We start from the raw sequence: 24,335 nt of genomic DNA on the forward strand, positions 1-24,335 counted from the left end.
ACTGAACTTAAAGGTGACTTACAGATGAATAACTGGGAATACCAGGGCCACTCTGGCCTTTGCAGCTACTGGGGAAGAGAGAAGGAGGTATTCTCTCCTGCCCTTCCTCTGACAGTTACACCAACAGGCAGTCATGGGAGAACTCTAAGGGGAAATCAAGGGATCCTGTAAGAATTTATTCTGGAACATAAATTAAGTTGCCTCCTCTCGGTCCTTGTGCCTTGGCACTGCTCCTCCCCAAACCTGTTAGAATGTCCTAGCTCCCTTCTTCCTCTAGCTGCTGTTCCTCCTCCCTCCCACCCTGCCAGGAGACACCATCCCCAGGAAGCTTTCGGGAAAGCCCTTCCCCCTCTTTTCCACCCGCCAAGGAGGAGTTATTTCTCCTTTTCTGGACTCCCTCCCATTGCGGGAGGAGGGGGAGTAAATGGCCTGCCCGCACCAAGGCACTTTCCACAGCAGACGTCGCTTTACTTCTCTCTCCCTTTAAGTTTGCTTTCTCCTTGTTGAAGTCATGCACCAAGTCCACGTGTGGCCTCTGCGCCCAATGCAGGAGACCCTCGCGTACACACACCACCCCCCCTTTGCTACATGAGTGGATGCCAGAAAGAGTAGGACATCAGCATTTTATTTTACAATCGCAAGAGCCGTGGGGAGTCACCTAGTGAACCTGCCCCCCCCCCCCCCCCCCCCGCCACCTTTTTACAAAAGCTCTTCCTAGAGTTTCCGGAAAGAAGCTTTTGGCTTCATTCAGGTCCTTTTCTTCTCGAGGCCCAAAGCACTTTTGCTGTTGATGATCTCAACCCGCTAGGCAGGTAGGAGGGAACGGTAGGTAGGTGTCAGTATCCTCCCTCTCCCCCTGAGGGAAACTGACTCAGAGAAACGAGGCGACGGGCCTCGGTGGGGCGAGGGCTGTAACGGGAATTCAGGGCTCCGGGCCAACGTGGAATTTATTGTGCCTCCTTTTGGGAAGCATGATAGTGAAGTAATCAATTTATGAGGCCCAGGCGAGGACCCTTTAGCCCCCCAGAAAGATCGGGTTGGGTCAGGAGAATTAATGCAGCTGAGAGCTCGCGGCATTGACCCCTTGGCAATTTGTCGAGGTCCAGCCGGGTCCGCCGCCCTTCCCTCGACAGGGTGACCAATGGGTTTCGGCCTCTTTAAGGCCCCAGCGCCCCGCCTCCGGCTCGTCGCCGTCCTCCTCCCACCTCCTAGCCGCAGCTCCGCCAGTTTCAGACTTCCCTTGGCGATGAGGTCATCTTCTCGTTGCTCATTGGCCGCGCTGCGCCGTCAGTCACAGGAAGTCCCGCCGCCGTCCTCACCGCGTTCGCACCTCTCCCTCCCCGCCCTCCCTTTAGTGCTCCAGTCCCAGCCCCCTCAAGGCCTCTGATTGGTCAGTGCTTCTGTCACTCTTGCAGCAGGCCGGGTGGGAGGTGGGAGGTGGGTGTGGTGGGAGGGGCCGCAGCTTCCGTGGCTGAGAGGAGCCGGCGGCAGCCGTGTCTGTAGTGTCCGAGGCGGCGGCGCGAGCGACCGTTCCATCTTCCCCACCCCCTCGGCTCCGCTCGCCACAAGCCCTCCGCTTGCGCAGCCCTTTCCCCAGCTCCGTGCGCCCTGGCCCGGCGTTGAACCTCGGAAGGGGAGGCGCGCGGTAACAGCCGGAGGGGGACCGCCGCGGAGCCCGGGCTGGGAGGAGCGCGAGGCGGTGAGTGAGAGTCCGGGCAGGGGACCCCTCCCCCACCGCGGCCCCGCCCCGAGCATCCTTTCTCCTCGCGACCCCGACGCGCACCCTCGGGGTCGGGCTGCGCGGGTCCCACAGCCGGGCCCCCAGCACGCCGCCGCTCGCTTCGCCGGTCCCTCGGCTCCGGGCCGGGGTCGCCCAGCCGGGGCGGGCGGCCCAGGGCGCGGCCGTGCACCTGTGAGCCGCCTGACTGGGCAGCGCCGGCGGGGGGATGCGGGGGTTGGGGGAGGGTCCTGCACCCGTGGCGTGCGGGTGTGTTTTGACTGCAGGGACCCGGTGTCGGGCGCTTTTCCCGGGATCCCGTGCAGACCCACAGGATCCATGTGCAGTCCTAGGATTCCCAGGCAAGGGAGCCTCACCCGGACTTGTTGATGCCTCTGTCAGCAACCTGAATGCCGCCAGGTGTGAGGGATCTGGCAGATTTGAACCTTGACGGCCGAGAACTTGACTCTTTAAGAAAGTGTCTGTCAGGACGCTTTGATTACGCCTCCCACCGTGGCGGGTACCGCAGGGAAGCAATGATACTCTGTGGTAGCTAGGGCTGGGGCGTTCAGCTCAGACTCTAACCTGCCATTCGCTAGCTGTGTGGTTTTGGGCTTCAGTTTCTTTTTCAGGAAAATGGGCTCATACCTACTATATGGGGTCATCGTGGTTTGAGAACAACGAGTAGATCAGTTTGTATTTAAGCACCAGCCCAACTTGGCTTTGTCAGGATCTCTCTTTTCTCACTGTTGTGTGGATAGCATAAGTAAAAGGCAGTTTGGTGGACACTTGACTACTTACCAGCTGTAGTTGGGGTGAGGTATGTGTGTACGGGAATGTGAAAGATGTCACTTAAGTAATGAAATTACACCTAGCTTCATGTGTTTTTACATACTTAGAAGTCCGTAAGAAGTCTGAAATGTCCCCAGGTTGCCAGCTTTTGAGATCTTTTCAAGATCTCTTCTGCCTGAAGAAGCCAGAACTTGTAACATACTCATTATTTTCATTAAAAAGGGAAATTCACATGTTTTATGTTAGAGGGCCTCAAAAAACTCCACAAATTTCACTGAAGCAGTTTTACAGTTGAAAAGCAGTCACCTCCCAGAAGTGAGGTGGTACAGCCAGCTGGCACACAGCCCCCTGACTGCAGGGTGGGGAACACTTGGCTGAAAGTTGTTAAATTAAGTTTTGCCTAAGGTCATTTGCATTTTGATAGTGAATCAAAGGGCTTTATGATAGCTTCTAAGTGAAGTGTTTTAGAAAGAGGCAAACCAATTATTGTTTTTTTCAAAAACACACGCAAAGAAAAACTGACTGTAGCCCCTTCTAGCGTTGGCTTCAGTTCTTTGCCAGTTAACTTAAGAAGAGACCCTGTTTAGAAAGAAAGGCTTTCACAAGTCACATTTCTTTGGCTAAGTTTTTATTTAGAGTAAAATCGTGAGATGGACGAGTAAGATGTATCCCATAATCCAAACGTATTTATTGCAGACTTTCCACATCTTTAGTTCTCTACTGAGTGCTATGAGGAAGGGATTCAAAAGAAGTATGACATAGCCCAGAAAGAGCAAAACCATAAAACTGGGTCACTTACTACTAGCTTTGGGTACCACTTAAGAAATGACTTCATTCATTCATTCAATAAATAAACTTGTTCCTTGCCAAAACATGCCACGTGTCTTTTTTTTGTTTTTGTTTTTGTTTTTTTTTTTTTTAAGATTTTATTTGAGAGTGAGAAATCACAGAGGGAGAGGGAGAAGCAGACTCTCCACTGAGCAGAAGCCCAGTATGGGGCTCCACCCGAGGACCATGAGATCATGATCTGAGCCCAAGGCAGATGCTTAACTGACTGAGCCACCTAGGTGCCTTGCCAGGTGTTTTTTCTAAAAGCCAAGGTTTCCAGGATAAGTGTGATATGGTCCCTGCTCATAGGCGCTCACAGTCTAGTGTGAAAGCCAGAAAATGACAGATAATTGTAACACACCGAAATAAACTCCAGAACTGTATGGGAAGGTCAAGGGAACTTTTCCTTTGCACTTGAAAGAGAAGGTGGCATTTGAACCGAATCTTAACTTATTAGACGAAGAAGAGGAAGATCATTCTTCTTACGGTTACAGAAGTAACTGAGCTTGGAAAGGTTTCCTGAAAGATCCGCTGACTGCAGGTATAAGCCCTAGGAAAGGGGAAGGGAACTGATGTTTCTTGATGCCCACTATGTAATAGGCATTAAACTGGGCTTTTAATGTTACCACTTCATTAGTCCTATGAAGTAGATTTTACCTCCACTTTAGGACAGGAAAACTGAGGCTCATTATAGTTAAATGATTTGTCTAATGTTACACGGTTAGTGGCGGAGCCAGGACTTGAATTTCTGACATAAAAGTATGTATGCTCTTTTCTTTTTAACACTGTAAAAATAAACATGAATGAGGTGAGATAGTTCCTTCTATATATGTCATTTTACTATATCAGTTACAAATTACTTTCTGTGAAATGTTCATATTTGATTTAGAGTTGCTAGAACTTGTATAATACAAGCTATCAAATGGTATTTCTTTTATAAGTTTGAGGTTTGCTAAAAAGTGTGGTTCATGGAAGCATTTAATGGAAGACATTGATACATATAGATTCTGTATGGGGCTCTTAACAAAGCTGTTAAACAGGTATGGACTCCCCTTGAGACAGTAGCTTAAATATTTAAGTGTATAAAGTGGTGTGCAGATATATGGCCAATAAAATAGAAAATGAAAGGGATAAAATGGTTTTGAGTAATTTTTATGAAAGGGGAAATTAGAATTTTGAAGTCATTAACAGAGATTGTTATATCTAGAGAGACCACTGTGGACTATAAGCTCCACAAAGGCAATTTGTTTCTTTTATTCTCAGCTCAAAGAGCAATTTTTGGGGGACGCCCGTGTAGCTCAGTTGATTAAGCATCTGCCTTCGGCTCAGGTCATGATCCCAGGGTCCTTGGGATAGAGTCCTGCATTGGCCTCTGCTCATCAGGGAGCCTGCTTCTTCTTCTGTCTGCTGCTTCCCCTGCTTGTGCTCTCTCTCTTTGACAAATAAATAAATGAAATCTTAAAAAAAAAAAAAAGCAGTTTTGGGAACATGGTAGATGCTCAGTAAATATTTGTTGAATAAAAGATGAATGTGAATATATATTTACAGTGAGCAGTGTGTTTATGTAGATGCTCGTGTTGGTAGAATTGGTTGACATAGGAAATTTTCATCTGCTGAGAAAAAACTTTAGTCGGGAGGTTATATTTCAGAAAGTCTTTGAAAGGAAAGAGGGAAGGCTGACAGATTACGGATGAAGTGGCACAGGCATACACCATATAGGTAGTTTATAAATGGTTATCCTTTGGAAGAAAAGAATATTGAACAAAGGGAGTGGCCCATTGGCAGCGTTCGAATAGAGACACTATTTATTGATAAGGCTTTAATGAGTTTTCAGAGTCAAGGAAACAATCTCTGCTCTTGAACTTACAGTTTTAGAGACTAGATGTTAGCTATCTATTGCTGTGTAACGTGTTACCCCAAAAATTAGTGTTTGAGATAAGAGTAAACATTTATTATTCCTCATGGTTTCTGTGAATCAGGAATTTGGGAGCAGCTTGAGCAATGGTTCAGTCTCAGAGACTCTCAAGAGATTGCAGTAATATGGCATCTGGAGTTGCAGTTATCTGAAGGGAGACAGGCTAGTCGATCGTCTTCTAGGGTGGCTACTCAGATTGTTGGCAAGTTGGTGTAGGCTGGTGGTGGGAGGTCTCCGTTCTTCTCCATGTGGGACTCTCCATAGATCTACTTGAATACCCTCATGGCCTGACAGGTGGCTTCCCCCAAAGCAAGTAATCCAAGAGACCAAGGTGCATTGTCCTTTATGACCTAGCTTCAGAGGTCACATACCATCATTTCTCCAGTATTCTATTGGTCACATATTGTGGGAAGGGATTACATAGGGGTGTGAATAAGAGGAGGTGAGAATCGTTAGGGGCCATCTTGGAGGCTGGCTACCACAGTGGGTAGCATAGAACCAGAAGTGGTGGAGGGAGGTACAAAGTGCTGAGGGAGGGGAGGGAAGGATTCAGGTGAGGGAAAGCTTACTTTTGGGAAAATGAGAGGAAAGATTTAAGTCTTTTAACAGATATTCGTAGGTATTTATTGGGTGTTCACTGTGTGCCTTCAACATGGTAGGCTAATATGTGGGAGTGAATTGAGGCTGTATGAAATGTTTTAAGTAGTCTAGGGCAGCTTTGGTACTAAGGACAAACACTTGAAATCTGTGTGTGAAGGTGGAGTAATTTTTCTGATACTGAGGAGAACACTAACTTGTCAGAGTGATAGAGGAGCAGTTAAGAGCATAAATACTAGAGCGAGACTTCCTGGGTTGGAGCCCTACCTCTGCCACATGCTGGCTGTGTGACCTTGGGTGTGTGACTCTGGCAGTCTTAACCACATCTTCTTGGTAACTCACTATAAAATGGGGATAATAATAGTGGCTACTTTATACTGCTGCTATAAAGATTAAATAAGTTAAAAATTTGCCGAGTCCTTGGAACAGGTTCACATGCATCATCGTTACCACCATGATCGTTCATTTTGGGCAGTAGTGTAGAACTGGGTGTGGGTGGATGAGGTTCGACTCAGAGATGAGTGATTGTGAAATGATGTCGTATTCAGAGGCTTGTAAAGAACTGGGTGGCTCAGTGGGTGGATGCTGCCTTCGGTTCGATCTCAGAGAGATGATCGTGCTCTTGTGAGAATGCTTCCCTCTCTCTCTCTCTCTCTGGCTCGTATTCTACTTGTGATTTCTCTTTAAAAAAAAAAAAAAAAAAAAAATAAATGTCAATCATTTAAGTATAACCATTTAAAAAATTTTTTTTAAATTTTTAAAATATCATTTAAATGTAATCATTTGCTGATTCAGCATCAGTTTTTCCAATTGGAGTACTTATGTTTAGATAATTTTTATTTCACAAATTGAGTGAACCAGTGATTTCATTTAGCTGAACTCCACAGGTACAACACTTCAGGAGATGCACAGTTGCCTGTGAGAGGTATCTTGCATTCTCTTGTTGTCCCTCTAAATTACTGGGCCCTCTGTCTGCAGAATGGGTTTAGCCAGAAGCAATACTTAACGGTGCAACTTCACAAGAGCTTAGTGGTGGAACCAGGACCCATAGTAAAATACCAGAGTGAGCACTTTTGTGACTGAGTCACAAAAGAATCCTCAGAGACTGATACTTAACACTCCGTCTGTCACTTCTGTGAAGAGGGAAGATCATTGAACCCCATGTTTTTGCAGGTGTTAAAGCAGGAGTTGGGTGCTCTGCCAGGGTGCCTTAGGTAGAGCTAATTGCCCAAGTTGCCTTCAGTTCTGTGGTTCAGGGACTCCAGTCCAACTCTCATTGTTTAGTTGAACAAAGGCGCTGAGATATTAAGTGGTTTGAGACTCCACAACATTCTAGCAGCTGAGCCTGGGCACTTCTTCACCCTGTGTTTAAGGTTGGCTCACATAGTCATGATCTGTAGAATCTTTGGAAGATTGAGCATTGTGAAAATGCCTTTCCTTCAGATACCGTATTTTTATTTAGTGGTATATCGGATTTGTTTGCTTTCCTAGTAACTTTTATTCATATGCCTTTAGAAATCATTCTCTGTTTATATGAGTCCTGGTAACAAGTAATTTGGGTAGCTCATTTTGAAATGTGGAATGTATACTCTGTTACTGAATTCGAAGACAGGTGGGCTACTTACAGGTCTTTGACCTCTAAAATTATGAGTGGGAATTATGGGTAACTTGAAAAAAATTAAAAACGCCGTAGTATGAGGGAGTAAAATAACTAGTGAAGTAACATGTCAAGTTTGAGGGCATGAGCAGAACTAGGTACTGGCAGTTATCAGCTGTGTAACCATAGGTTCACCACTTAACCTTCTTGTGACTAGTTTTTTTCATCTATAAGCTGGGGTTAAGGATTCTTACAACATGAGGTAGTTATAAGGATCGTGGAGTCACAGTGGACTTGTGCTACCTCATTAATTTTCACACCAGTTCTGTGAAGTTATAGCTCCATTTTGTAGATGAGGAGAGAGAATCTTGGAGAGATTCACTAATTTAGGAAGATTTCAATCAGGGTTTGAACCAAGTTCTGTCTCTCTTTCTCTCTCTTTTTTTTAAAAGTAGGCTCCATGCGCTATGTGGGGCTTGAATTCTCAACCCTGAGATCAGGAGTCACATGCTCCACCAAATGAGCCGGCCAGGCATCCCCGTAGGTCTGTTATTGAATTAAAAGATACTAATTCCCTATGATAATGTGTATGAAGTGCCTAACTTTGCCTTCAGTAAATGTCTGTTCCTGTTCACTTTCTTTTGCATAGTTTGTGAAAATGTTACTATGCTGAGAATCCTTTACGGTAATAATCAAGGTGTTGCAGCTTTCAAAGTGTTCTTTGCAGTATTCCTTATATGTATCTTGTTGCTGTTCCTGAAATAGAAAGCTATAATAGTGATTTCACATCCAAAATTGCTCAATAAATACTAAATAAGGACATACTATAGTGTCCAAATTCTAAACATATTTTGTCAGTGTTTCAGTTATCTTTATAACTGTAAATGGCATAAGTGATGCCAAAGTCTCCTAATTGTGGTTAATTTGTACATATTTTCACAACCACAAAATTTATAGGAACTTGGAAAGTTGTCCTTTCCTCATATTTTAGGACACACCATGTTGCATTTTGGTTTGTGAGTGGTGTTAACGATTTCATGGTGAAACTGGTTTTATCATCGACTTTATATTTTGTTATATGATGGATGTATTTTTTTTTTGTAAGATTATTTTCATTTATTTATTTATTTACTTATATATTTCATTAAGTAAGTTCTACACCCAACATGGGACTCGAACTCGTAACCCGGAGATCGAGTCACGTGCTCTACCGACTGAGCCAGCCATGTGCCTCTGTATGATGGATGTACTTAAAAGTAGTTTTTTAAAATTTGCTTTATATTGATGGGCTTGCCTTTCAAAACAATTTAGAAATCAAAGGTAAGGACCATTTTCTTTCTTATCTCTGTTACTTGGGATAATCATTTTTTATGGAAAATCAACTGAACTAAAGCTTCCATTTATGAGCTTTTCACTCTTTAATATTCCAGGTTAATGCCCTAAGGTGGCAAGGGAGGCAAAGATGTCATGGTATTTTAAATTCCCCATTTTGTAGATTCAGTGGATCATTTCTTTTCTTTTCTTTTTTTTTTTTTTAAGATTTTATTAAAAATCTTGGGGCGCCTGGGTGGCTCAGTGGGTTAAGCCGCTGCCTTCGGCTCAGGTCATGATCTCGGAGTCGTGGGATCGAGTCCCGCATCGGGCTCTCTGCTCGGCAGAGAGCCTGCTTCCCTCTCTCTCTCTCTGGCTGCCTCTCTGTCTACTTGTGATTTCTCTCTGTCAAATTAATAAATAAAATCTTTAAAAAAAAAAAAAAAAAAATCTTTTTCTTATTTAAAAGATTAAATTAAAAAAAAAAGATTATTTATTTATTTATTTATTTGTCAGAGAGAGAGAGAAAGAGTGTGCACAAGCAGACAGAGCAGCAGGCTGAGGTGGAGAGAGAGAAATAGGTTCCGTGCTGAGCAAGGAGCCTGAAGCAGAGCTCCATCCCAGGACCCTGGGATTGTTACCTGAGCCAAAGGCAGCTGCTTAACCGACTGAGCCACCCAGGCATCCCTCAGTGGATCACTTCACATTCTGGTTGACATTTCCCTTCTGTTCAGATTTTTTTTTTTTTTTTTTTTGCAAGAGAAGATGGGGGAAGACCTGGAAGGGTGGAGATAGGAAACCAGGAGTACAATGAAGATCATGGATTAGTGATTTGACTTGAAATTAAATAAATTTGAAGCTTCCCTTTAATGCAGTAGAACATCATAGGATGGTGTGGCTCATTTGTGTAATATCTGTCATGAATCTTTGTATACATTGAGTAAAATCATTATTTAGTCATTTTCCTAAGTCACTCTGTAGCATGATCAACCTTTTTTTTTTTTTTTTAAACCCCTTTCACTTTTACCTGAAGCTGATTCTGAAGGTGAGCCTGGCAGAAACAATTTGTATGAAAATTTGGACGTGGTATTCATGACATTTTACTTTCAATATGTTTAATAACCTGTTGGATGCCTGAATAAAACTGAGTTAATTATAGTGTAACCTTTTGTTCTATTTGGAGAGTGTTAAGGGACTTTTGAATACCCTCCAAAATTTACCTTCATCAAGTGAGCTTAGAAGGCTCTTTCTAGAGCAAGGATCCTCAAAACTTTACCTTTATGACTTTCTATTTCTTCTGGCCACTTCGCTTTCTTTTGAAAAAGCATAGTAGATTTTTCCTACTGTTTAGAGATAGCAGGGATGAGTTTGGAGTTGAATGCACCTGTTTTCAATTTGGCTCTACTGCTTGCTGGCTATGTGATCTTGGGCAAGGGAATTAATCTTTCCAAATCTATTTCCTCATAGTTTAGTTGTGTGAGGTAAATAAGTTACATAGAAAGCATTTAGCACATAATAGGCATTTTGTGCATGTTAATTTTCATAACATCCAGAACTTTTCTTTTGTAGCAGTAGCTACAATTAGAGCTAAATAATTGTGTAATTTTTAATGTTTTCTTAATAAGCTTCATGAGGCCAGGGACCATGTCTCTCTCTTCATTGCTATTTTGTCAGCATTTAACATCATGCTTGGCACAGCATATAATAGATGCTCAATAAATACTTGTTGAATGAGTGGAAGTGACCCCCCCTCCCCGTCCTCCCTTGCCTTAAAGGACAGTGTCCTGAACTTAATTCCTTTGGCCCAGTTGAGAATTAACCAACTTTTTCCTTGATATTTGGTCCATTAACAACTGGAGCTAGGTAAAGGGGAAGGTAATGAACAGGTGAATGACAACCACAGCATAATAATATTCAAAGTAAATATGATACTCTAAGATCCTCGTACTCTGGATTTTCTAACCTTTATAATCTGATGTCCAGCCCCAAATTCTCCCAGAACAGTTTCCAGTGAGGCCACAACTGACTTGCATGTTGGTGAGCCAGTGGGATGTCCCTAGCTTAGTAAAATGGTTACTCTTACAGTTATTCAGGCAAGTACCTTGGCATCATTTTCTCTTCCTTTTCCATTCCATCAGTGAATCCTACTAGTTCTGTCTGCTAAATATATCCATATCTGATCACTTCTCACCACCTTCATTGTAATCATCCTTGTCCAACCCATCGGATTAGTTTGCCGTGGCTGGTTACTATAACAAATCACCACAGACTTGATGGCTTAAAACAGCTCAGATTTATTCTTTTAGAGTTCTGAAGCCTAGATGTCTGAAATCAGTTTCATTGGGCCAAAATTAGGATGTCAGCAGGAGAGCTGCCTTTCTTCTGGATGCTTAGGAGAGAGTAAGTTCCTCACCTCTTCCGGTTTCTGGTGGCTGCCAGCATTCCTTGGTTTGTGGCAGTATCACTTCAGTCTGCAAGTGCAGCATCTTCAGGTCGCTGTGCATCTCTTTCACCTCTGTGTTTGTCACATCTCTCTCTGCCTCCTTTTTTTTTTTTTTTTTTTTAAAGATTGTATTTATTTGTTTGACAGACAGAGATCACAAGTACACAGAGAGGCAGGCAGAGAGAGGAAGGGAAGCAGCTCCTGCTGAGCAGAGAGCCTGATGCAGGGCTGGATCCTAGGACCCTGGGACCATGACCTGAGCCCCAGGCAGAGGCTTTAACCCACTGAGCCACCCAGGCACCCCTCTCTGCCTCCTTTTTATAAAGATACATGATTGCATTAGGGCTCACCCAGATAAGCCAGGGTAATCTCCCCATTTTAAGATCCTTAATTTAATCACTGCAAAGATCCCTGCCCTTGTTTTGTTTGTTTGTTTGTTTGTTTGCTATCTAAGGTGACATTCACAAGTTCCAGGGTCTAGGACGGGAAAATGTGGGTATGTTTCGGTGCCATTTTTCAGTCTTCCCGCAGTCTCTCCTTTGGCCCCCAAAGATTCACATTTGTCCCGTATGCAAAGTACATTCATCCCTTTCCAACATTCCTCCAAATCCTAATCCACTGTAGCATCAGCTCAAGTTTAGGATCTCATCTACATGTCATCAGCTCAGAAGTACAAAATCTCATTGTATAAATTCTCCAGGTTAAGTATATGTGAGACTCTGTGGGTATGATCCATCTTGGGGAAGAATCCTTTCCCCATCTTGGGGGAAAATCTAGTTTCTGTGAAACTAGAAAACAAGTTATATGTTCCCAAAATACAGTGGTGGGACAGGTAAAGACATTCCTATTACAAAAAAAGAGAAAATGCAGGGAATAAGTGTGTCACTAGTCCCAAGCAGTTTCAAGGATCCGGCAGGGAAAATTTCATTACGTTTCAAAGCCTGGGAGGAATCCTGTGTGGCTTTATTTTTTATTTTATTTTTTTTTTTTAAAGATTTTATTTATTTATTTGACAGAGAGAAATCACAAGTAGATGGAGAGGCAGGCAGAGAGAGAGAGAGAGGGAAGCAGGCTCCCTGCCGAGCAGAGAGCCCGATGCGGGACTCGATCCCAGGACCCTGAGATCATGACCCGAGCCGAAGGCAGCGGCCTAACCCACTGAGCCACCCAGGCGCCCCCCTGTGTGGCTTTAGACTCCATGCCCAGGGCCCACGGCTCTGGCTTCTGGGCTCAAGGCTCAGCTCTAGTTTTCTTCTTTTTTTCCCTTACTTTTTTTTTTTTTAAAGATTTTATTTAGTTGACAGAGATCACAAGTAGGCAGAGAGGCAGGCAGAGAGAGAGGAAGGGAAACAGGCTCCCCGCTGAGCAGAGAGCCCGACGTGGGGCTCGATCCCAGGACCCCGGGATCATGACTTGAGCCTAAGGCAGAGGCTTAACCCACTGAGCCACCCAGGCACCCCTTCCCTTACTTTCTTAAATTGAGTTATAATTGAAAAATAACATTATTAGTTTCAGGTATACATTGTAATGATTTGATATTTGTTTATATTACAAAATGATCACAGTAAGTGTAGTTAACATCTGTCACCATTTATAGATAAAATTTTTTTCTTCAAGATTTGCTCTCAGCAACATCCAGATATGCAATACAGTATTATTAACAAGAGTCACCATGCTGACATTACGTCCCCATGACTTATTTTTGTAACTGGAAATTTATACCTTTCGACCCTCTTCACTTTTCTGTGGCTGAAAGGTGTTTATGTATACCACACTTTTTTTTATCCGTTCATCCCTTCGTGGATATTTAGGTTGTTTTCATCTCTGGCTATTGTATGTGATGCTTGCATTGAACATGAGGTTGCATAGGTTTTTTCGAATTAGTGTTTTTGTTTTCTTTAGATAAATACCCGGAAGTGGTAGTTCATATGATAGTGCTATTTCTAATTTTTTGAGGAATCTCCTTCATACTGTATTCCATCCTGGTTGTGTAAATTTACACTCCCACCAACATTGCACAGGTGTTCCCTTTTCCCCATATCCAAACAACATTTGTTATTTTTTTGTCCTTAAAGTCAGCTGATTATGAACATTAATCACATCCGCAAAATATCTATAAATATCTTCACAGAAACACTTAGTGTTTGAATAACTGGAGATGGTAGCTTAATCAAGTGACCCATACAACTGATCGTCACATAATCGCTATTATTTCTTGCTTGGATTACTGCATTAGCTTCCCCTGAATGGAATTCCCTGTTTCTGTTTTGATTTTTTTTTTTTTTTTTGATCTGCTGTCCACATAGATTACAGATTTCATGATCTGTTTTCCAGAGTCGGTTTCATGATCTACCACTCAACCACCAGCCAGAAATCTAGATTTTTTTAAATTGTAGATTTTCTCTATTTTATATTAGCAATGAATTTAAAATTTAAGTTTCTTGGGGCACATGGTGGTGCAGTTGGTTAAGCATACAACTCTTGGCTTTGGCTCAGGTCATGATCTTGTGTCATGAGATGGAGCCATCCGTTAGGCTTTGTGCTCAGTGCAGAGCCTGCTTGAGATTCTCTTTCCCCTTTACCTTCCCCATTCATTATCTCTCTCTTTCTAAAATTGATAAATCTTTTAGAAAGTTTCTTAGGAACAAATTTAGTTAAATATATGTAAGATCTTTAGACTGAAAATCACAAAGCGTTGCTGAGAGAAGTTAAAGAAGACTTAAATATTTGGAAATACATCACGTTCATGGTTTGAAAGACTCAGTAATGTAAAGTTGTCCTGTCTTCCCAAAATAATCTATAAAGATTCAGTGTGTTCACAATCAAAGTCTCAGCAGAATTTTTTTTTTGTAGAAATTGACACCCTGGGGATGCCTGGGTGGCTCAGTTGGTTGGGTGGCTGCCTTGGGCTCAGGTCATGATCCCAGCGTCCTGGGATTGAGTCCCCCCATCAGACTCGTTGCTCGGCAGGGAGCCTGCTTCTCTGTCTATCTCTGCCTGCCTCTCTGTCTGCCTGTGCTCGCTCGCGCTCTCTCTCTGACAAATAAATAAATAAAATCTTTAAAAAAAAAAAGAAGAAATTGACACTCTGAATCTAAAATTCACATGGAAATGTAAAGGATCTGGAATATCCAAAATAATTTAGAAGTGGAAGAACAAACTTGGAGGAATTAAATTACCTGATTTTAAGACATTGTAAGGCCAGAATAATCAAGATGGTGTGGTATTAGTGTAAAAAGATATGTGGATCATTGGAATACAGTAGGAAGTGCTGAAATAGACACATATGGTCATTTGATTTTCAACAGTGTTAAATGTAATTCAGTAGAGGAAAGGATAGTCTTTTAAACAAATGTTGCTGGAAAAATTGGATATTTGTTTGTAAAGAAGTGAATCTCAGTTCCGGTCTCACACTATACACACAAATTAACTTGAAATGGCTCATAGCCCTAAACATACAAACTAAAACCATAAAACTTACAGAAAAAATTATGAGAAGATATTTGTGACCCTGGGATAGGCAAAAATTTTTTAGGAAACAAAAATACCATGGAAGAAAAAATTGGTAAGTCAGACCTGTCAAAAGTAAAATCTCTGTTCTTTAGAAGACACTGTAAGAAAATGAAAAAGTGAGCCACAGACTGGGAGGAAGTATTTATACACACACGTGTATGCACATGTATATATAATTTCATATATATATGTAGATATCTATAGATACATTCATCAAAGAATTTATATTTAAAATATGTAAAAAAAAACCTTTAAAACTCAAAATATGAGAAATTACCCAGTTAAGAATGAATAAAAGATCTAAATAGATATTTCATAGAAGGAAATATATTTGAATGTCCAAAAGAATGTGAAAAGATGCTCAACATCATTAGGGAAATACAAATTAAAACTACATGCCATGCCATGCTATTTCACAACCACTGGAATAGATAAAATTTAAAAATATGGAAAATTCCAAGTATTGGTGAGGTTGTGAAACAACTGGAATTCATGTATGTTGTTAATGAGAGTGTGAAGTAGTACAACTGGTCAGTTTTTTGTAAAGTCAAATACATACTCACCATGCAGCCTCGCAGGCCTGTCCCTTGGTGTTTATTACCCAGGAGAAATGAAAACATATATTCCCAGCAAGATCATGTGACTGTACATAGCAGTTTTGTTCATAATGGCCAAAAATTGGAAACCACCCAAATATTATCAACAGGTGAATAGGTAAACTGTGAGTAGACAGTGAATTAAAGATACATACAACAATGTGAATGAATCTCAAAAAGTATGTTAGGAGAAAGACTCATTTATATCAATAGTTTCATTTTTTTTTTTTTAAGATTTTATTTATTTGACAGTGAGACAGTGAGAGAGAGAATACAAACAAGGGAAGCAGGAGAGGGAGAAGCAAGCTTTCCGTGGAACAGGGAACCTGATGGCAGGGCTCGATCCCAGGACGCTGGAATCATGACCTGAGCCGAAGACAGATGCATAACGACTGAGCCACCCAGGTGCCCCTATATCAGTTTCATTTTTTAAATAAAATTTTATTTTATTTTATTTTATTTTTAAAATTTATTTATTTATTTATTTTTTAATTTATTTGAGAGAGAGAGTGAGAGAGCATGAGAGGAGAGGTCAGAGGGAGAAGCAGACTCCCCATGGAGCTGGGAGCCCGATGTGGGACTCGATCCTGGGACTCTGGGATCATGACCTGAGCTGAAGGCAGTCGCTTAACCAGCTGAGCCACCCAGGTGCCCTTAAATAAAATTTTAAAAGATTTATTTAACTATTAGTCTACGAGTAGGAGGAACAGAGGGAAGGGAGAGAGAATCCCAAGCCGACGCCATGCTGAGGGTAGAACCCAAAGCAGGGCTTGATCCCGCAACCCTGAGACCATGACCCGAGCAGTCGGATGCTTAGTTGACTGTGCCACCTGTATTGGTTTCATTTATATGTTGTTTCATTTATATGATGTTCTAGAATAGGCAAAACTAATTTATGGTAATAGAAATTAGGTCAGTGGTTGCTTATGGCTGGAACGGAGTGGGGTGGGGAAGATGGACTACAAAAAGACAGGAGTGATGGGAATTTTTCTTGATTGGGAGTGGCGATTACACAAGAATGTGCATTTGTCAGAACTCATTCAACTGTACACTTAAAATGGGTGCACTTTATTGTAAGTAAATTATACATCAAAGTTGACTTAAAAAAATACTGTGGTCAGCATTCTGTGGACTAAACCCAAGGTGTTTGTATGCCAAATTTCACTGAGGTCAGCCAGTATCTAACATCTGATATATGCACTCCCCAACACATGTGCACACTACAAAAATGCCTGGCCCATAATAGGTCTTCAGATTTCTGTTGACTGAGCGGGTGGACGAATAATTGCAGCACCATACAGGAAAATACCCCATTCTTCATCCTCCTGTGGTTTTCTAGCTTCATTCATTTTACGGAGTTAATTTGGCTTCTCCTGGCAGTAGTACCTTGAGTACAAATGAGGTTATTCATTCATTCAAATAGTTGCTGAGCATCTACCATATGTAAAATCCTGTCTAAGTAAAGTAATTGCTAACTCTGAAGAATTACACAAATGTCCCTTGATTATATGTGTGAAATTAACATTCAATTTAAAAAACAAAGGCTGGGTAAGTTCTTCTTGCTTAGAATTTGTTTCAGCTACCGCTTCTTTGTCTTGTGGATTTACACTGCTGTGGAAAATAGCATAGGCATAATAATAGACTCTCTTCGTTATAACTTCTTAAATGAGATAAAGGAAAACATTTCAGAATGTCATTCTGGTATAGCTATAGAAATGGCAAATTTCTTCCTTTCTGATTTAGAGCCTGTCAGGGATGAGTGACAATTTCGTTGCTAGAACCATGTTGTTTGTTCTTAGTCTGTAGTTATGTGCTGTCTTCATCAAACTTGATTTTGAAGATATTTATAGGTCACGAAGCAGAATTATTACATATTTTTTCAATCAGAACTTTAAGAAAACTGGTAATCATTCTGTATTGATAATTGTTACTTTCTTGACTGTGATCAGACTGCCCTGAATATTCTGGACAGCTTTCTTCCTCCTAATTCTCCAAACTGTGTCCTGGCCCTCTTTTTTTTTTTTTTTAACAGTGGTTGGAAATTTTTTTTTTTTTTTAAGTTTATTTGTTTAAGTAATCTCTGTACCCAACGTGGGCCTCAAACTCATAGCCCTGAGATGAAGAGCCCTTACTGAGCCAGCCAGGAGCCCCCCATCCTTGCCGATTTTTAAGGTTAGCCTCAGGCTTAACTGCTTTACAAAACAACTCTCCTTGATTAATACAATGAGTCATCTGACCTCCAAGTTGTTTTCAGACTTTCCTCTCTTCATAGTACTCTTTTCCAACTTTTCTTTTTTCAATGTCACATTTCTTTTTTTCATTAAGACCTTTTCTTCCTGTTAATATTATTGTTTGTTGAGTGATAGTAGCTGCACCTGATACTGTTTTCTTTTCCATGTTACCTATTGTAAGAGCTGTACCAAGTGAGTTTAGTTAAAGAAGATGGATGATAAATTCTAGCGTGAAGCTGAATATGTAGTACTTCGTTCATAATGGATGGAAGTGTAGTGCTTTAGATAACTGTGGACCCACGTCTTTTCTCCTTCATTTTTCCTTGGCACGTTCCCGTAAAAAGGAAGCCAGGGAGATTAAGAGTTGCTTCTATCTGATAATACCCCAGAAACTTAAGAGGAGGCAGTTCCCATAGAAGCAATCTGAGTCCATTTCCAGAGCTTAATGAACCGCCTTTACCTGTACAGCAGTCAGAGAGTATGTCTCTGTGCTGAGACATCAGGGCGACTTGAGAGAAATTTAACAAGAACCTAAACATGAGGAAAAAAGAAGTGCCTATTTGGAATTGCATATGTGTATAATCTTGGTAGTTTATTTTAATTGGAAAGAATCTGTTATCCTCATCCATAACATTCCTCTGATTTCTCTGACAGAATGGTTTCTTTTTAAGCCCAAGCTAGAATTAATAGCAAACTAAAGAAGGACATTTGTTTATCTGCCATTCTGAATATCCTATTTCAAATACCTCTTATCTTTGGTGGGTTCACAATCTTATTTAGTCATTTTCATTATTCCCAAGATTAACTATACTTTCATTTTACATTCCTGCCTGCGGTGCACGAAGGTTCCAACTTTTCCACATCCTTACCAGCCCTGGTTATTTTGTGTGGGGGGTTTTTGTTGTTGTTTGTTTGTTTGATTTCTGGATAGTAGATCTCTTGATGGGTGTGAGGTGATAGTCTTGTAGATGTTTAGTGATTTCATGTATGATGGGTAGCATAGTGTTGTCTCTGTTGATATTATCACGTGACTGTTTTTGCCCACAACAATTATCACTCATGCCTGAAGTGGTTATTGCTGTTATTATTTTTACTTGTTACCATAAACTCCGTAATGGCAGAGACCTTGTCCATTTTCATCACTGGTATCCCTAGGGCTGAGATAATGCCTGATACGTTACACTTCCTTGGTGAGTACTTGATGAATGAATGAAAGAGTGAATAATGGAAGTAGACGTGGTGGAGTGGCTAGAATCAAAGATGCGGCATCAGACAGACTTGGGTTTGAATTCTTATTTGCTTGTGTACAAAATAGGCTTGATAATGCCTTCCTCACAGGATTGTGGTGAGATTAAATGAGATCACACATGTAAAACCCTTAGTATAGCACCTGGCACATTGTAATTATCTGATGAGTGGTGGCTAATATTATTAGATATTATTATTAGAGAGAGGTCAGCTGGCCAGCAGGGCATCAGTGGAGTTGGGGTTTAAAGATCCTCATTCAGTCAGTGATAAGTTATATAATACTGAAATAAGTTGTCTAATCTCTCTGGTCTGAGTTTTTTTTGTCTGTAAAATAAGAGCATTAAGTTAGATGACCCTTAAGAGCCCTCCCTTAATTTTCATTTGATCCTTACTGTTGTGACTGTATTCATTCCAGCAATCACTACCACTTTATTTATTTTAAAAATTCAGTTCTTTTTTTTTTTTTTTTGAGATTTTATTTATTTATTTGAGAGAGAGAGAAACAGTAAGAGGGCACACAAGCAGGGGGAGTGGGGAGGGAGAAACAGGCTTCCTGCTGAGCAGAGAGCCTGATGCAGGGCTTGATCCCAGGACCCTGGGATCATGACCTGAGCCAAAGGCAGATGCCTAACTACTGAGCCACTCAGGCACCCTCACTACCACTTTATAGTATCCAACTTTAATTATAGACCATTAATTCCAGAATCTGAATCTCAGAAGCATCTAAGTAATAGAATTAACTTAAAAGAACTTTTTATTATTTTAGAGGGGAAGAGGGACAGAGGGAGAGGCAGAAAATCCTAAGCAGGCTCCATGCCCAGCATAGAGCCCAAAGTGGGCTCTTGATCTCATGACTCTGCTCTGTGATCATGACCTGAGCCAAAATCAAGAGTCAGACACTTAACTGACTGAGCCACCCAAGCACCCCCAAAACAATTTTTTTTGAAGAAAAGATCATTTCATTTCAAAAATTAAATTGTTGAAATAGTTGAAGAATAAGTTGCTGAGTGAGAGAATAGTTGCTGTAGTGAAAAGGTGTATAGTAATGATTTAATATGCCAGGTTGTGTATGACCACTCAATGGTCATGGAAGTGGAGAAATGCAGATTCTAATGAAGATTGCAATGATAGTTTGGTGGTTTGCTGAGTTGTGTTGTACTCATTTACTGGAGAGACTTAGTTTGAAGATACCTTTCTGTCCATTTGCTGTGGTGCTGATTGATGGAGGAAATAAAATAATCCTAAGACTTCCGACTTCTGAGATGTGGCTGGTTGTGTCCCTGCTCTTAGCAAATGTGGGACCAGATAGGCAAATTCAGTCTGTCTGAGTTTGAGAGAAAGAACATTTCACCAATTTGCTAAACTAGGTAAGATACATGGCTACATCCCGCAGTTAGTATTACTATTTTTTATACAAATAACTTGGAGCAGAGAGTAGAAGAAACTAGTTTTTAATAAGTATCTGTTTACTAGCCACTGCTGGGTGCTTTCATTTATGCTGTCTTTGTTTTTGTTGATAGAATGGTTGTTTTTATTATGTACATGCTACTCCTTGTCACTAACTGCAGTCACTTATAGTCTTTCCTGGAATTGGGAATGGTCCTTGTGTATGATTCTCCCTATAGCTTTTGTTAGGGACTCATTGCGGTCACTGCGGCCTGAGAAAGTATACACTGCCTTTAAGGAGGAGCTCCTTCGGCTTCATTAAGAGCAAATAACTTGGGGTGCCTGGCTGGCTTGGTTGAAAGAGCAGGTGACTCTTGATCTCAGGGTGGTGAGTTTGAGCCCCATGTTGGGCATAGAGATTACTTAAAATCTTGGGGCATCTGGGTGGCTTAGTTGTTAAGCGGCTGCCTTCATCTCGGGTCATGGTCTCAGGGTCCTGGGATGGAGCCCCAGATTGGGCTCCCTGCTCAGCAGGGAGCCTGCTTCTCCCTCTGTCCCTCCCTCTGCTTGTGCTCGCTCTCTCCCTGTGAAATAAATAAAATTTTAAAAACCTTAAAAAAAAAGATTACTTAAAATCTTAAAAAAAAAATAAAAAGAGCAAATAACCATGATAGCTTGTCACAAACACCCTTATCTCTTTGGAGGTGTTTTCTGGTGGTATGTCTCCAAGTAGGAATCCTTTTTTTTTTTTTTTAATCTTTTTTTCCCCCCCAAGATTTTATTTATTTATTTGACACAGAGATCGAGAGACAGTGAGAGAGGGAACACAGGCAGAGGGAGAGGGAGAAGCAGGCTTCTCACTGAGCAGGGAGAATGATTCCAGGTAGGAATCTTACATGCTTTCCCCACTGAAAGATGTCACAGTTGATGGTTAGGCCTCCAAATGAAACACATACATGTACATATATGTATATAAACTTATTTTATCTATTAGTACATTGGTCATGTAATAGAATTTCTGTAATTTAGATCTTTATTTATAGATTTGTTTAATGGAAAAAGTATGGATCATTGGAAGCCACTTAACATTGGGTGACCAGGTACGAGCGTCAGCTTCTCTGGGCCCGTGTCCTCATCAACAAAATGGGGAGGTACTCATCTTGTAGGGATGTTATCCAGATTGAGGGAAATCATGTGAAGAAATGTCCTGGGTATTTTACAGATGTTAATACTGCCTCTCACCTCTTACATTCTGACTTTTAAATAACTGGGTAAAAGATCTTGGCGCGTGACTTAGTTTGTTAGTGCTTTTATTAAGATTGTTAGCCACATGCCCCAGGGATTGACAGTGGAATTTATTTTTCTTTGCTTATCAATTGCAAATGCTATTAGCGGTGTATTCTTGTTCAGTCTTTGGAATGAGAAAACTTTTTTTAAAGCAGAATTAAGTGGATTTGCTTCAGGTGGCTTTCTAAGATCTGGCAAATTTGGATAGGAAAATTAGAATTGCTTTCATAGTGGAGTTCCTACCTGGAACATAGTTTGCAGTGAGAAGAAAGGTTGTACAATTACATACATTCCTTATCAGATGTTTGGTAACGCTTATTTTTGCCTGAAACACTGGAGGAAGTCCTTGCTCCCTTCCTTTCAGTCCAGAAGCTGATTGTGGAATAGGAGATGAATAAATGAAAATTAATCTGACTTTGGCAATTGAAGAATGAGAAGAATGCTAACCCCAAGGCATCTGGGCTTGTTTCTGTTTTCCGGAGATCTCAGAGGTTATGACCCATTAGTTGTAAGCATTAAAAAAACCCAACCCCCCCCCCCCCACCGCCAACTTGTAGGTGAAGCCTGGACTGAGTAGCAATTTAATAAAGATTTTAGGTTGGTAACGGAATTGTAGAGATGATTTCCACTGGCCAAAATTTGATGTTTTGGTTGTACTCATCTACAGTTCTTGGTAAAGATTATTATTCTTTATCTATCCTTCTCCCCAGAGTGGCAGGAATGATCTTAAAAACATAAGCTGAGGGCACCTGGGTGGCTCAGTCAGTGAAGTGGCTGCCTTCAGCTCAGGTCATGATCCAGGGGTCTTGGGATCAAGTCCCCACGTTGACTTCCCTGCTCAGTGGGGAGTTTGCTTCTCTCTCTACCTGTCCCCCTTGCTCTCTCTCTCTCTCTCACTATCTCAAATAAATAAAATCTTTAAAGCAAAACAAAAAAAACAAGCTGAATCACATCACTTTACTGCCTAGAACCCTCCCCTCAGATGGTTTCCTGTTGCATTTAGAATAAAACCCAGATTTCTTCTCACTACCTACATTGTATGCATGCTTTATCTATGCTGCTCTCACCACTTCTTTGATAGACCTTTCCCCTTCAGTCACTTCCATTATCATCAGCTGGTTTTACTTTCATTCTTTCAACTTTCTTTACCACCATATCTAAAAAATACATTCTGCCCACAAAGTCCCTCCTTTGTTTCCTTTATAACTTAGAGAAATTTATAATTACAGTTGACCCTTGAACAGTGGTGGCTTAGGGGCACTGAGCCCTGTGCAGTTGAAAATCCACATGTAAGTCCCCCCCCCTTCCCCATATTTTGTCACATTAAAAATCTTTTTTTTTTTTTTAAAGATTTTATTTATTTATTTGAGAGAGAGACAGTGAGAGAGAGCATGAGCGAGGAGAAGGTCAGAGGGAGAAGCAGACTCCCCATGGAGCTGAGAGCCCGATGTGGGACTCGATCCCAGGACTCCGGGACCATGACCTGAGCCGAAGGCAGTCGTCCAACCAACTGAGCCACCCAGGCGTCCCTAAAAATCTTTTTAATCTAAGTTTTTAATCTACCTGAAGTTTATTTTGTAAGTTGGGGTTCTAAATGAACTTTTCCCCCATGTAGATATCCAGTTGTCCTAACACGGTTTAGTCCATCTTGTCCCCACTGGTTTTGGAATGCCATTTCTTTCTTTCTTTTCTTTTCATTAACACATATGTAAGTTTTAACTCCCCCCAAACTTAATAGCCTCTTGACCAGAAGCCTTGCTGATAATATAGCCTTACTGATAATATACAACCTTACTGGTAACATGTATTTTATATGTTACATGTTTTAACTATTATATTTATACAATAAACTAAACTAGAGAGAAGAATATCTTCTATTTTTCTATTATTCTTCTATTTTCTTCTGTATTTTCTAAGAAAATCATAAGAGAAAATCTGTTTATGGTACAGTACTTTATTTATTTTAAAAATCTATGTACAAGGGACCTGTGCAATTCAAACCCATGTTGTTCAAGGTCCAACTATAGTTTTCTGCATGACGGCTTGCTTATTTATTTGTTTTTGTCTTCCTGTGCTCCAAGATTATAAATAACCCCATGTAGATAGAGACCATGTTTTATCCTTTTTATCTAGCACATGCCGACGCATGCTGGGTATTTAATAAATATCTGTTGAGGTAATGACTTATTTGATAAACTTCTGCTTTATAGAAAGATTCTTTAGCTCATAAAGGAACAGGCATTTACTTGTTGATCTGACAGTCTATAAAATGATAAAGGTCAACATGGGCAAAAAAATGATTTGGTGCTTTTTTTTTTTTTTTTTAAAGTAATGTCCGCATCCAACACAGGGCTTGAACTCACATCGCCTAGATCAAGAGCTGCATCCTCTAATGGAAGCTTTTCCTGATTGGTCAGGGTTGGACTAGATCTCCCTGTTGTTTGGGCTAGGACGCCATGTGTTTGCCTTTTAATTACAAAATTATAAAAAACCTACTAGGTTCCCTGAGGGAAGGAGAATTCAGTTTATCATTTTATCCTTAGCCCTCAGATTGGTGCTTGGCACATGGTAGTTGTGCTCAATAAATACTGGTTTGGTGAGAAATAAGTGTTAAAATTGAGGTGTTTCTTAAGAAAAGAAAAATTTTTACACTGGTAGCTTATGGAGCTCATTGGTCCCAAGACTTTGTTCTTTGTTTTTCATGTATCATGATGTAGGTTTTTTTTTTTTTTTTAATATTTTATTTATTTATTTGACACGGAGAGAGAGATCACAAGTAGGCAGAGAGGCAGGCAGAGAGGGGGAAGCAGGCTCCCCCCTGAGCAGAGAGCCAGATGTGGGGCTCGATCCCAGGACCCTGAGATCATGACCTGA

The 24,335-nt window shown here is 41.1% G+C and overlaps 1 protein-coding gene across 1 annotated transcript in view; it reads left to right on the forward strand.

The window, feature by feature from the left end:
* Window positions 1-1,568: 1,568 nt before the first annotated feature.
* MRTFA (myocardin related transcription factor A) overlaps window positions 1,569-24,335 on the forward strand; it is a 195,021-nt gene continuing 172,254 nt past the window's right edge. Inside the window, exon 1 of the mRNA XM_004771275.3 lies at window positions 1,569-1,699. The gene's annotated coding sequence lies outside the window, so the exon portion shown is untranslated. The remainder of the gene's footprint in view (window positions 1,700-24,335) is intronic.

This window comes from Mustela putorius, unplaced genomic scaffold, assembly GCF_011764305.1.
Source record: "Mustela putorius furo isolate JIRA1106 unplaced genomic scaffold, ASM1176430v1.1 tig00000738_pilon_pilon_pilon, whole genome shotgun sequence".
NCBI lineage: Eukaryota > Metazoa > Chordata > Mammalia > Carnivora > Mustelidae > Mustela > Mustela putorius.